Here is a 13454-nt window from a genome sequence, read left to right on the forward strand (position 1 = left end):
CCCAGCTACTCATGAGGCTGAGGCAAGAGAATTGCTTGAGCCCAGGAACTTCAGGTTTCTGTGAGTTGTGACATCACAGCACATTAGCCTGGGGTAACAAAGTGAAACTCTGTCAAAAAAAAAAAAAAAAAAAGAAAAAAAGAAAGAAAGAAAGATAGAAAGATGTTTATTTATTTATTGAGACAGAGCCTTACTCTGCTCCCAAGGATAAACTACTGTGGTGTCAGCCTCACTCACAATAACCTCAAACTCTTGGGCTCAAGTGATCCTCCTTCCTCAGCCTCTCTAATAGCTGGGACTACAGGTGCCCACCACAATACCTGGCCAATTTTTCTAATTTTAATGGAGACAGGGTCTTGCTTTTGCTCAGGCTGATCTCAAACTCCTGAGCTCCAGCAATTCCCCCTTCTCAGCCTCTCAGAGTGCTAGAATTACAGACCTAAGCTACCTTGCCTGGCTGAAATAAATTATTTTTTTAAGTGAGCATGGATAAATATACTTTTTCAACATGATATCCATTCTAAATTTACATGATGTTAACAATATTATTGTTACTAAAAAACACTGATGGGATTTTTACTTAAAAGAGGCTTATGAGAAAGTCACCTACTATTATTATTTTACACTATTTGAGAATTCCACCAAGTGAAGGAGGCCTAGAAACACAAACGAAATCTCTGGTTATTGGTAGTGAGGAAACAAGTCTCGATACACAGAAGTTGCTTCTATGGAAATAGAAGACAATTAACTAAAACATAAATCAAGTTATTATGAAGCAAATCAAAACTTTTCCAATGTACCAGAAATGTACCAAATCGGAGGTTTGAATACAGAATATGCTATTTATGCTGCAACAAAATAGAATATATAGAACAACTTGATGAGAAATGTGGAGAACTTATAGAAATTAAACAGCAACAAAACAACAGAACCATGAGGCCTGTTAAACATGAACAGTGTGGGCTGTGTTTCCCAATGAGAGAGTCGAACATTGTAAGAATAAATGTCTCTTAAGTCAGTACAGAGTTTTAAGATGATCTCAGTCAAAATTTAAATTAGACTGCTTCATTCTTTCTAATTTGGAAAAGGAAAACTTGAAAGCATAATTGGAGACTTTATTTTGAAGAAAACAAAATTGTGCAATGGAAAAGAATGATAAAAAATATCCAGGTTTTTATGAATATGTAATTATAAAATTAAAACAATGAAAAGATAGTTGAACCAGTGCAAAAGTGAGAACACATATTTATTGAATATACTAGTTTGTCCTTAACTACAAGGAAAAAATTATTAGAATCTAAGTATGATAAAGAAAGCATCGGCTCGGTGACTATGGCTCAAGTGGCTAAGGCGCCAGCCACATACAGCTAAGGTGGCGGGTTCGAATCCCCAGCCTGGGCCCGCCAGACAACAATGATGGCTGCAACCAAAAAATGGCCGGGCATTGTGGAGGGCGCCTGTAGTCCCAGCTACTTGGGAGGCTGAGGCAGGAGACTCGCTTGAGCCCAGGAGTTGGAGGTTGCTGTGAGCATGATGTCCCCAGGGGGACAGCTTGAGGCTCCGTCTCAAAGAAAAAAAAAAAGAAAGCATCACACTTCAATGGGGAATTACTTACCTATTCAAAGTATGGTTTTGAGAAAATGGTTATTATATAAGGGAATAATAATGTTGATTTTATCCTGTGCGATTTACTAATGTATATTCCATGTATTTAAAAAAACTAATATGGAAGATAAAGAAGCCCTCTACAAAACTCTACTAAACATATGTGTATGTGTGTGTATGCATGTGTATAAAACATAGATTTCCAAAGTATTAATCAGCTCAATGACATGTAGTTCATTAAAACAAGGTGCAACATGATTACAGTTACTTTAAAATGTAAAAGAAGGAAATGTGTATTTTTATGTCTGTGTATAGATTTTTAAATATCTAGATCACATCTGCAATGATTTCCAAAGAAGCTGATAAAAAGAGATGTGTGGAGAGGTTCACAAGGTTCGAATAAGAAAATATTAGGGTGGGTTTCTGCTTTATTTTTGCTTTTCAGTTCATTGAGAAAAGGTACTTTTAACTACATAATTAAAATTAAATTTAATGTCAAAAATAAAACTAAAACAAATCAATAGAAACATTATACAAAGATCCTTGCATTAGGTATAAAATCTAATTTGTATACACATAATTTATAGGATAAAAACCAAAAATAAACTTAAGAAGCCAATAGCCAACTAATACGTTAATGTAACACATATTTTCACCTTGTAAAGAGTTCTTAAAAAATAATTTTGTAATTATGTTTTGCAAAAATGCCTCCATACAGAAAGGCATTTTTCAATATGAAAAATTTACAGAAGCTAGGAAAAGTATTGAAAAGATCGGCCTTTCAAGTAATCAATGGTGTAAATTAAAACAATATTGATTTTTCACTCATCACATTGACATAGATTTTACTTCAATACTAGAGGGAATGAATTTTATAACAATTTTATACATTTTTAATGGATGCGTGAATTTGAACAAACTTTTAAATAATTTTTTAAAAAATTTACCGCAAACCTTAACAGAAGCTTATCTCAGTATTCTAACAATTTTTAGTATTCTATCTAAAATGTTATAAAGGAGAAAGATGGGTAAATATTTGTGTAAACTGATGATCATTGCATCAGAATTTACTGTGGTGAGAAAAGCAACAACTCAAGTTCCCAATTATAGGGATTTGCAAGACATAAAATATTCCCCTGAGGTATGGATGTGCAGTAAGTAACATCCCTGCTGAAGAAGACTTACGTGCCATCATCATAATAGGTGAAGAGGTGGTATCAAAAACTGTCACGCATTTTTGTCTTATGATAGAATAATAACTTGTAGAAAATAGGACAGAAATTCAGAGCTCACAGAAGTCCGTGAGAAACTGGGGGGGGGGGTATACAGATAGGGACACACGGTTGTATTTCTTTGTACATATACATATAAAATACATGATTAATTTGGAGTTTCTGTTCATTTTCTTGAAAACTTCCTGCTTTTAAATGTTTCTCTTTTTAATTAGCATTCCCTGATTGGGATTAAATAAAGGAAAATGGCCACATAAAGAAACCAAAGGACAAATGACCTTTTCACAAGGAGTTATCTGCCTCTTCACTGACAACACTGCATCCTCTGTGCATTCAAAAAACGCCTTCTGTGACAGACTTTGTGGGAGTTTAACAAGCATTTTCATGAGCATTTAATGACCAAATATTTATAAATTCTCACTGCACCTCTGTAAAGTAGGTAAGAAAGCACATTATCCCTTTAAAAGCAAGCCCTGCATGAAGTCCCTTCATCAGGCTTGTCAAGATTGTCGTATCTCCCCCTTATTGCAAAAGGCAATGGCGGTAATTGTTCTTTCTTCCTAGTATTGATAGTAAAATGCCACATCAACCAGGAATAAGTTTACCAAAGTGAAAATTCATGCCTGTGTTCATAGCACATGTTTTTGTAGGAGCAAAAAAAAGTCTCCATAGATTCCTACAGTCCGTCTGCACCAATTCATTGATGCTGGATTATCAGACACCATGCCCTTACATTCATTATTTAAATGTGCATCTATTAAGTGGCCGGCTTCTGTGTGCTGGGAATACAGCATAAAAAGCAATAACAAAACTGAAACCAAAGTCTGATGTATTGAAAGTCAGCATTTCCCCTTCCCGCCTCCCCAGGCTTCCTAAAAGCACATGGAATGATTTCCCTAAATCTTCATTCCTTTCAATTTCCCAGGTCAATCTAGATATAAAATAAGACTGATATGAATAAACACATATGCATTGCAGAAAATTAAAATGCACTCCTTAAACAATCCTGCAATGTTTTGCTCTTATTTCTGCCCCAGCTGTGGTTGGGCCAATCACTCTTACACCTGAAGTGTCTATACCTGTGTTGTCCAATATGGTAGCCATTGACCACATGTGGCTTTTAAAACTAAAATGAAAGTTCAATTTTCAGTTACACTCGTACCTGATATCCACATGTGGCTGTTAGTGACCATAGTTGACAACAAAGCTACAGAACATTTCCATCATTTTGAAAGGTCTATTGGGCAGCTTTGCTCTATAGTTTTACTAGGATTTTTATTGTTGTGTTTATTTTTTAATAGAAATTTTTTCTTACCGACAACCTCTGTTTCCAGATCTGTATTTCTGGCCCTTCTTAGTTCTAGACTCTTGCCCAAATTTAGTATCTCCAGTCTGCTCTTTGCTATGGGATACTGCAAGGGTCACCCTTGAGAGCCTAGGGTCTCAGTCTCATATGTCCACTTTTTTACTATGTTCTTCCCAACCCAATGGTCAAACAGCTGCTAACTTCCAAATTGCATCTAGTTGGCTGTGCACAGGCTTTTCCACACCCTGCCCCAGACGTCTAGTTTCACTTTCCAGTAAGCTCATCATTTTCACCATCCACTGTATCCCTGTCTTTATCAAGCCTGTCCTGAACATCTCATTTCCTCGTCTTTGAACCTGACACTCATTAATAACCTTTTCTGGATCCAACTCTGTCTTCTCTCATTCTGTACAACTCATCCTCTATACGTGAAGAGTTTTCCCTTGGCTTCCTTAAAAATATGTCTTCCCCCATGAGCCTAATCCTCAGTTTGAAGCCTCCAGTTCTGCAGGCATTGATATTGATGCCTAGAAGTTACCTTAATTGATGAATTTCCTGGAACCCTGCAACTCATCTGCCTTACTACACTTGCAAAGTCCAAGTTCATTGGCCTAATGAGTTTTCACGGCCCTCGGGTGAATTGGTGAGAAGGTTTTCTTCCAGTTCTTCCCACCTCTTCTCATTTAATCCCAATAACTGTTAGCACACATGCCTTACATGTCTTGAATAACTCATCCAATAACATAAGGAACTCATATTTCTTGAGCACAGATTCTGTATGAGGCAGTTTGCTACACGAGGATATACAGAAAGGCATGAAACATACAAGGAGATTGCTGTCTAATTATGACAAGGAATTCTTTGACAAGGAGAAAACCTTTCTGTCTGGAATGCGAGATTATGTTCAAAATGCAAGTAATCCTCAGAAAAGCAGATTCGCTGATCACAAATTTACCTCTGTCATGGGGACAGACTTGTTCAAAAAGGGGAAGAAGAAGGTCACACACACACACACAAAAAGGGAAAAAACAAAAACTAACAATCTCACAGCAATAACAACAGCAAAACAAAATCTAATAGAAGAAAAAGAACTTTCAAAGTTAATTATTCTTTGTGAGATCATTCTGGTCTTCACATATTTATTCTCTCTTTTTTAAACTTAATTTTTGTTAAATCATAACCATATACATGTATGGGGTACAATGTGATGATTTGATATATCATGTGGAATGCTTAAATCAATCTAACTAACATAACCATCACCTCTCTTACTTATTTTTAGGGTATGGAATTCATAATGTACTCTTAGTTGTTTGGGAATGTACTCTTGCATTCTGTAAATGAGGTCATCTCGTGGGAAAGATGACTGGAGAAAGGAAAAGTTAGCAGAGTTTCTTATTTCCTTACTTCTTTGGACTGGTCTAATCAATTGGAAATATTTTCTATTCATCTCCCAAATCCAAGAATTCAGGAATCAGCCATTTCAACTTTAGATGAACTTGGACTATTAGTGAGTTTTATGTTTTTAGACAGATCAATTCTATATATCTAGTCATTCATTTATTCAACAAATATTAATTATCCAGAATGTATTAGCCCCTGTTCTGAATAGTGAGAGTGCCGTGGTCAAAAGAGACAGCCCTTGTTTTCAGGCAAATTAACACATACTAAAATATCTGGTACTGAAAAGTGTTAGGAAAAATAAAGCAGAGTAAACAGACGCAGAGGAACGTGCACTCTTGGTGTGTTGGGGAACAGCCTTTTTGAGAAGGTGACATCTGAACAGAGACCAGAATGGCATGAGATGGCGAAAACACTGGTTTTTGTTTTAAAAGGGCTCATCTGGCTTCTGTATGTATAATACAACTGTTTACAAAAGCAAGACGAGACTCCATTAGGGGACTATGGATCCTTAACTCAGTAATTGAAAGCTCTTAGAAGTCCCAAATGCCTGTTATTCAGGCGTCATACAGGCTCCTAAGTAGAACGCACTTTCATATCCATGCTCTATAATCTATTGTCAGGAATGTCTATGTTCCATGTATCTACTTTTTCCATGTTAAGCCTAAAAATTCAATCATGATATTTTGTAGGGGAAACAAGACCAATAATCCAGTTTGATAGCACTGAGCCCTCAATTACTGAGTCATGACAGACTTGGTGGGAACTGCATTGGGTGTAGCCTGGCTGTTTGTCCTCGTACATGAAAATGGTCACTCCAGCATGGTCTTCCTCCTCGTGCCAAGAACAAAATCCCATCTTTTCCAAGGCTCATCAAGACTGCCTTGCACTGATCCAGCTTTATGGCATTTTTCAGAAGCTGATTTTTTTTTTTTTTTTATATCAGAGAATGCCTGTAGACATTTATCCCTTCCAACGAAAAAGCCTTGGGTAAGGCTATAAAAATTATCTTCATGAAAATCTTCCTAATGAGAGCAAGCATACAAGACTTTCTTCATTTCAATGACAGAATGGTAAACACAGAAAAAAAATAACATTAGTTACTGTTAGCAACGGTATCAAAATTATGAATTCAGGTTATATTTGAAAAATGATATATACATATATATAGTATTTTAATAATCATTTTCTCAGTGTGAAGCCTCAATGAAGATTGATGGGAAGATCTAAAAATAGACACATTCTTTGCATAAAAATCAGATGCAATGAATTAGCTGTATGCTGAGAAATCTTAAAAGAGAGATGATAATAAAACAAGTGATTTGATTCTGTTTTCCCAAAGATGTTGTTTTCCATATTATAAGTCTTGAGTGTATTGGTAATAAACTTGACTAAACTTAGTTCCTTTAAGTTTACTTGGACACATTGCTTTGACTTTAAACCAGTATGAGCTTTGACCTAGAGATTATTTTTAAAAAATAGCTCTCTGTGTCCGGCATTAGCAGAGAGATTGAAGCCTAATGTTGACAAAGTATTCCTTATGTGTTATGCCGTATTCTTCCATATACAACTACATCTGAACATTTGAACACTTTCCTACGTGTATTTATTTTTATTGATGGAAGTTCATAAAGGTGAAGATCGTGTCCTCAAACAACAATTTTGCTTAAAAAAATTTTACTCAACATTTCCAAAATGTGAATATGTTATGCAATTCACATGCTATTATTAATATAAGAAATTGAATAATGAAATTTGTATCCACGTGTGTTCCAGGACCTTATGTAAAAGCATGTATGGGTTTTCTTATGGAAGGCACTCTGTTTCACAGTGTCATTTTTAAAAGTGGGTAAAATGAGAGATTAATGATGTTTGAGGTAAAAAGTGAATAGCTTATGAGCCTGAATAGTTTATGTGAGGCTCTCCCTGATTTGAGACTAATCTAGTCATGGGAATGCGTGTTGCCCTGGAAGTTTGCCATCAGCATAGCGCTGCCTTAAATAGTTTCTTTTGGTCATTATTCTCATTAGCTTGGAGTACGCAGCAAAGGAATTAGGGTTGCATTTTATTTCTGCCACTCACAATTGAGGTCAGATAGCAGGAATCCTTGAATGCACCTTTAGGGAATCTTTCTATCACTTAATGGAATTGTTAACAGCACTCTGCACTAAGTAGTTGGCTATGGAAAATACATTTTGACTTTCTTCATCCATATAGCATAATAAATTCAAGAAAATCATGGTATATCACAATCAAATTATTTCTGCTGATTTTTGCAGAATTTAGAAAACATCATTTTCGTCAAAGCACACAGGTGAAACCGGATATTTTCAAAGAGATATACGAATCTAGCAACTGCTGATCGTGGGCTTTTACGGCATGGGTCGAGGTGGATGGTTACCTCCAACAGTAAATATTTCTTGGGCACAGTACGGCACACCTGCCATTAGTCCTCTCATTGCTGTGTTATCAACAATTCATAATCAACTAATCTGATGATACAATATCCAATAACAAAGTTATTTCAAGAAGAGAGTTGTGAGAAGGGCGGTAATTAAAATAAGGCACAAAGCAGAACCAGAAAACTTGGCAGGAGAGTGGATTCAATCTGTTTGTCTTGAGGGAAACATTTTCTACACTGACAAACCAGCATGGAGCGATACCCTGGTGTTCTCTATGCTCCACACTGCTCTGTTTGTGCTCAGGTTCCCTGTGAGGAACGTGAAGCTGGAAGGTTGCTTCTGCATAGGTTAGAGGCCCCATGCCACAGACGCAGAGCAGGACCACGCCTTCTGCCCCGGCCAGCCAGTGTGAACCCAGAGCAAGGTCCGCAGCAGCACTCTCTGTGGCACGTGGGACTGAAGTCTACCCAATAAAGGTAAAAATCCAGTCCCAGTCAACGCCTGTCTCAGTGACAAGAGTTCTGGATAAACAGAGAGGAGGTAGAATAATTATCGGCAGAGTCGTGACCCTGAGATCCTCTTCTGGCTGTGGTCTTGAAAGACCTGGGTTCTGAGTATTTGAAGAGCCATTGACCTAGTTTTATGCCACATATCACTGTGACAATCCCTTCAGTCACAAAAAGAAATGGATACATTTTTGCAATTTAAAGACAGTTGACAAATCCGCCCTTGTTGTACACGTTTCTAGATAAGCCTGTACCATGTGTCTGCTCTACATTTTACTCAACAAAGTGATTATCAACATGAGCACAGTAAATTGAGCCTGTATTTCCACAAGACATTGTTTACCTTTAGAATTACAATGTCATTAAAATCTTCTCAAATTTCACAGGGTGTCATATTTTCCACTTTGTGTATGTTTAACTTCGAGTACTGAAAATCAGAGATGGTGAATGACTCTCCTAAAGTCACACAGCTATTAAGAGACAGGTATCAGACGTCAAGATACCCTTTGCTCGTTGCCATTAAATCCATCACGGGTAGGTAGAAGTCCTTGGGACCCTCTTGTTAGCACGTTGATTTTTACCATGATGTGGTCTGAACCGGCTTAAGTTACTATCTACACTCCCAGCGTATATACTGTTGCTGAAGGTAAACAGGTTCTACTCGACAGGCTTTTTAACTAACTCAAAATAACTCATTTCTCAGCAAAAGAACATTATGTCTGTCACCAGGCCCACAGGGGAAGCTAGGAAGGCCAGGAGGTGCGCTAGGCATGGGGCGAACTGTGCAAATGCCGGCCTTCCACTTTCAGGATGCGCACAGAACAGAGGAGGACTCGACTCTACCCAGGCTGCCAGGTGACATGATTCGGGCACCTGGGAACAGGCTTAACTTCAAGTACAGAAAGAAAGAATAGACGAAGGGTTGCGGTGTTTTTCCAAAATTCCCAGAAGTAGTAAACTGACAGGAGGGCAACCGGGAGAAGGTGTGTACTGAGTATTGTGTTTCCCCGAAAATAAGGTACTGTCTTATATTTATTTTTTATCAAGAAGACACACTAGGGCTTATTTTCAGGGGATGTCTTATTCTTATAAAGTATAATACAATAATCTACACTTATTCAAATACAGTTAAGTCATCTTGTTCTGGAACCCGACAGGGGGAGCCGACCTTGTTGGTGGGGCTGGCCCGAGTGATGCATGAACTCCTTTCCCCTAGACGTTCACATGTGTGCAATAGGATGCCTGCCACCACAGTTACCACACATGCACCAGCCCAAGTGCGAATGGTTCAGAGAAAGGACCTGTGGCAGATAAAATGTATCCCAGTCTTTCTTATCACTCTGTGAAATGCATGGCCAGCCCATCACTAGGTCTTCTTATTGGGGTAGGGCTTATATTTAACAAATGCATAGAAATCCTGCTAGGGCTTATTTTTGGGGTGGGTCTTATTTTCGGGGAAACATGATAAGTAGAGGGAGTCTAACAGAGTCCATTAAAAGACAGTGACATTAACATCCTGAACCTACAAGGTGACAGACGCTCAGAGAACACTGGGCATGTTAAGAGGACACAGGAGTCAGTTTGTAAGGATTTCATTGATCAAACCTGAGACAATTTGGATCTCAAAGTAAATAATGATACTATTGGTATGATCTAATGAGTAAAACAAGAATTCCTGAGTTCATACAGTACTATATATAAATAACTAGACACATAAATGGATGAATAGGAGAAAATTCTCTTTTGCCCTAGAAGGCTACCAACCCAATAGTTATAGAAAAAAATGATGTAATTAGAAAATAAGTAATGGATACAACAATTAGCATGAGTTTGATAAAAGACAGGATATTTACATCATCCCAACTATAAATTAACTAGTATATCTTTGTAAATAATTACAAGGGGAAAATAGCAGTCGTGCAGTGAAGGACACAAACTTAGCCAGTGATCAAAGCTAATACCACCAATATATCAATATTGGGATGAATGAGCAGCTTGTGCTTTTTGCTATGACATATTGAGACAACATAAAATTATGTAAGTAATACCTTTACCAAAATATATAATTTGAATCAATCTACAAGTAAATGTCATACACACCAAAACTAATTTATGTGTGCTTTTCAAAACTGCTCAGGTCAAAGATGATTTAAAAAAAAAAAAAAGAAAGAAGGAAAGAAAAGAAAAAAAAGTAAAGAAATTTTAAAAGGCTGAGTAACTATTCAAGATTAAAGAGAAACAAAACATAACAACTAAAAATCATATATAATTCTGGATTAGATTCTGAACTGGGCAAAATAGTTAAAAGTAGATGAATGAGGAAACTTATGATATTTAAATGCAGATTTAGATGATAATATTGCATTGATTTTTAATTTTCTGAGTCTGATAACTTCATAATGATCATTAAAGAGTATTCCCTTATTCTTTTAAAATATGCATTAAAGTATTTAGGAGTAAATAGGTATTATATCTTGAAATTACCATTAAAAGAATCAGAAAAGATAGCCTGTATATGTACCTATAATATATGGGAGAGGGGAGAGAGAAGTATAAAACAAATTAATCAGAATATACATGTATGGAAAATTTGAGCAAAATACACAAGTTCTTTGTGCTACTCTTATAACTTTCCTGTAATTTTAAAATTATATCAATATAAAAAATTATGAAAAGTTGACATATTATTTGTCTATGTTCTATTATAGTCAAGCATGAAAAATCCCACCTAAGATGAAAGTGAAAGCCCTGATGGAAACAGGTTCACATAAGGAAGTGAACTGAGGCATATAGAAACCTCATTCAGTGGAGGGGTCAGACAGGCAGGGACGTTTGTGTGATGACAGTTTGTAGAACATGACTTTTAATGAGCTACCATATTCATGTTCAATAACTGAAACTATCAAATCATACTTTCTTCAGATGTAAAATGGAATAACAACAGTACTTTTTGTAGTTTCTATATTAATTAAATAATGGATATTCAGCAATTGAGATCGTGCCTGAGCAAAGAAAGTGATCAGTAGATGTTGCTTGTGAAATATCCACACTCATCAGCTCTCCCCTACATTCTCCTGATGCCACGTGTAAAAATATCTCTAACTTCACCTCAAGGGCAGTCAGCCGCCAGCCCTTGAAAGCCCATTCCTGAAACCCAGGTTGCTGTTTCATGACCTGAAAGATACAGCTCATCTGATAAACCCTGAAGTGGAGAAACATAACACTGGAGAATTAGGGTGATAATGAACACTTTTCTTTCCATTTCAGAATTATTCAAATGTATAGTCAGTGGATCCCAGTGGAAGCATATTTTTCTCTAATTTCTGCCTGAAGACTTTGTACTACGTTTCTCCCTTAGAACAAACATAGGAAAGTGTTCTGGGAAAAGGAGTATTTTAGTGAATCAATAAGTAGAATGTTTTCTTTAAAAGGGTTACAAATTCTTTCCATGTTTTTTTTTTTTTTTTCCTTAGCAACATGGGCACACACGTTTAGAATCTAATCAGACAAATTAATAGACTCCAGTGGCAAAGACATGAACTGAGAACTAGGATTTGGGCACTTTTACCTTACTTCCATAATAGGCGTTTCTATTGCTGGGTGATGTTTTAATTTTATTCTCCAAACTTACCAACATTGTATTAAAAAACCAAAGGGTGTTCTGAGAAGAGAAAAATATACTCCATTGCAAATCATTCTGTATATAAGATATACTGTGATTTAAAAATGTATAAAAAAAAGGAAGACAACTTATAACACATGCTCTTTATTATCTGAAATTTGAGTGGGCTGCACCAATAGAATTCAGGGATAAGAATGAAAAGACAAGGGGTGAAGACCAGAAGTTTCAGATACCTTCTACTTTGGTATCACCTCCTGCCTTTTGGGTAGTTTCATCTATGTCACTTCCATTTGTTCTAAGTATCAAAATATTCTCAACACAATGTAATGGTAAATTTGTTTGAGGCAATGGGTATGCTAATTACCCTAATGATCCCAGATAGGAACATTACATGTTATACGCTCCTGTCAAAATAGCACATATGGCCAATCCATGAAAAGTAAAAATTTAGAAAAGAAATTGTGTCTTTATAAATCCAGCAATTTATTCAAATAATTTAGGGTGTAACTTTATTGAGAGGTACCTATGTCTGGCTTTTGAGTAAGGTTGGCAAATGTGCTATTGCTTCACAGCATCCCTTAAAATTATGCATAAAAATGTCCCTTTCGTGTGGTGAAGGCTCCCTGGTAGAATGTGCCACTAATGTCAATCAGTTTCAAGCACTACTCAATCAAGGAGCAAGCATGGGGGAAATAAAACTCAGCCATGCATTTAATAAATATTTGCTGAATCAAATTGGCAGTTTTAGGAGAGACAGAATGCAACATGGAAATCAAACTGGTTTTCTAGCCAGACAATTAGAGTTTAAATTCTAACTCTGCCATATTCAAAATACGTGACCCTGTTTATTCATCTGTTAAATGGGAGCAGTGATGCCTCCAGAAGCCACTGCACAGACCTCTTACAAAGGTGAAGCTAAATGCATTCAAATTTACTTTCTGAATTATAGAGGATGTGTTTGTGTATCAGAATACTTCCTTACTGTTCCGTAAAATCATATTACTCATGTTTTTCAGTACTAAATCTTTATTTTATACTTTGCTGTGTATTTTTAGGTGGCCTGATATTTTTGACCAATGGGAAAGTAGGAATATGACATATAAGAAACAATATAACTATTTTTTAGAAAATAGCTTGACCTACTCCCATCTTCACATGGATTGTCACCTAAGACTAAGGGCAAGACAGACCATAAAGAATTAGGTCTAACGTACAAGCAATTTTCATAGAATTAGTAAAACTAAAAATTCCTTCCAATAAGGAATCTCTTGGAAGACTTATCTATACATCACGATAGCTCCTGCTACCTGGGCCAGGTGAAGCCAGTTGTGCTATTCTGGTGATTATTATCTGGACCAAACTTAATTGTTTTTAAATGAC

This window comes from Otolemur garnettii, unplaced genomic scaffold, assembly GCF_000181295.1.
Source record: "Otolemur garnettii isolate 467f Iridium unplaced genomic scaffold, OtoGar3 scaffold00022, whole genome shotgun sequence".
NCBI classification, from domain to species: domain Eukaryota; kingdom Metazoa; phylum Chordata; class Mammalia; order Primates; family Galagidae; genus Otolemur; species Otolemur garnettii.